Source organism: Galeopterus variegatus, unplaced genomic scaffold (genome assembly GCF_000696425.1).
Source record: "Galeopterus variegatus unplaced genomic scaffold, G_variegatus-3.0.2 Scaffold231, whole genome shotgun sequence".
Lineage (NCBI taxonomy): Eukaryota > Metazoa > Chordata > Mammalia > Dermoptera > Cynocephalidae > Galeopterus > Galeopterus variegatus.
This window is the reverse complement of record NW_007726342.1, coordinates 794,089-796,039: the sequence shown is the minus strand read 5'-3', so window position 1 is coordinate 796,039 and position 1,951 is coordinate 794,089.

The window sequence follows — 1,951 nt, the reverse complement described above, 5'->3', positions numbered from 1 at the left end:
CGCCGGCGCGTGTTTGAGTGTCGCTCTCGGAAGGGGTTGAGGCCGCCGGCTGCTCCCGCCCACGGCCAGCCCCTCGGCCGTCCCGGACGCGGCCAGCTGCGAGCACCGCCCCCCGGGGACCCCAGCCCGCGCGCTCCTTCCCAGCGCCGGGCAGGAAGTCCGGGCCGCCGCGAGCCGGAGCTGCAGCGGGAGGGAGGGAGCTAGGGAACGAGGGAACGAGGGAGCGAGGGAGGGGCGGGCCAGGAATGTTTCCAGTGGGTGGAGACTCGGGCCCGCGGCTGCAATCCAGCAATTGGCGGCTCGGCGAGGGCCGGGGGAACCTTCGCTGTGCAGCGAGCTGGAGCCTGGGGTGAAGGCTGCGGTGGCGGCCGGGCGCGGGCGCGGCCAATGATTAACTCCGCAGGTGGGGCGGGCGCTGCGCTCGGGCGCTGTCGGTCCCGCCGCCGGCCCCTGCCGGGCAGCCCAGATGCTCTAAGATACCAAGACGCACGTGCTGGGGGGGTCACCCTGGTGTCACAGATCTGCTATCACCGCTTCCCGAGCGGGCACTGGACAGCCAGAACACCTGCATTGAACGGACAGGGACCACCAGGCCCAGCAAAGGGGGCTTTCCTCAAGCCAGTCACCATTTGGGATCAGATTTGGAAGTCCTTATCCTAACAGAGCAGGCCACCTCGGCCTTTCTGAGTTAGGATGGCGGATCTTGAATTCCTGGCCCGAACTCTGTCCCCGGGATTCCTGTACAGATGTAAATCCAAACCTCAGAGCAGGTGACAGGAAAGAGAGGAATCTGATAGCGGAGGGAGCTCCACGAAGGACTGTTAGGTGGAAAAAAACAAGATGCAGAAACCTGGGTGACAGAAGACCCCGTTTTTGTAAAACAAAGACAGAGAACCCTGTCTTTATGTCTGCTCACATGGAAAGATACACACCTGGAAATTGGGAGGCAGGGAGGTGAAGGTGGGGGACAGCCACGTTCAATACAGACAGGTCGGATTTTGAGCTAGAGCATGAGTCTAAAAATCTGTAATAATTAATCAGTAAAGATCCTGGAAAAAAAAAAAAAAAAAAGATATCCCAACACAAGCCAAGAAAGAAGCCCAGGTGGGACCCCGGAAAAGGAACGACTCCCACTGGTTCGGTTGATTGGGAGGAGGAATGGAAACCGATATCAGAACCACTGGGTACTTTTGATATCCGCGTGTAGACAACTTGTATTAAGTGTGTATAGTAAACGCTTCATATAGTTCTAGTTAACAAAATAAGCCCCCACCCCCACCTCACACACACACAAAAAAATGCTGCTCCGGGGAAATGCAGGCTCCAGGTGATTACAGGAAGGGGAGGGCAGGGCGCGGGAGGAAATGGCTTTCAGGTGACTTTGAAACAGGATCCCGGCAGAGGGTGGGGTGAAGACAGCCCGGCATCCTCGCTCCTGACTGCGGGGGAAGCGGTAGGCGCTGGGTCTGGCGGGCCCCACATTCCTCAGGGCGGGAGGGTCTGTTCCAGGCTTGCAGAGCCCCAGACTCGCGGACCGCGAAGGTGAGAGCCGAGGCTGCAGAGCGCGGAGGGAGCGATCGGGGATAAACTTCCACTGCACCTGGCGCCGCAGGCCGGGGTCGGAGCTGGAGGGGAAAGTGAGAAGCCCCTCCTTTCTGGCCTTCCAGGGGGCAGTCCATCCTCAGGTTTCCACGTTTCTTTGTTTCTGCTTCCTTCTCTGATCGCCTGAATCCTACCAATCCCTTCCTGCCCACCTCAAATTCCAAAGAAGCGCCGTGACTTCAGCCAGGCCAGGTAATAGTGTTAATGACAGTAATAACTGTCATTTGTGAAAGCTTGTCATGTGAAAGCTTGTCTATGTGACACTCATACAGAAATGTTTACATTTCTCCCTGGATCCTCACAACCACCTTATGAGGTAGGAAGTATCCTTAGCCCCGTTTTACAGATG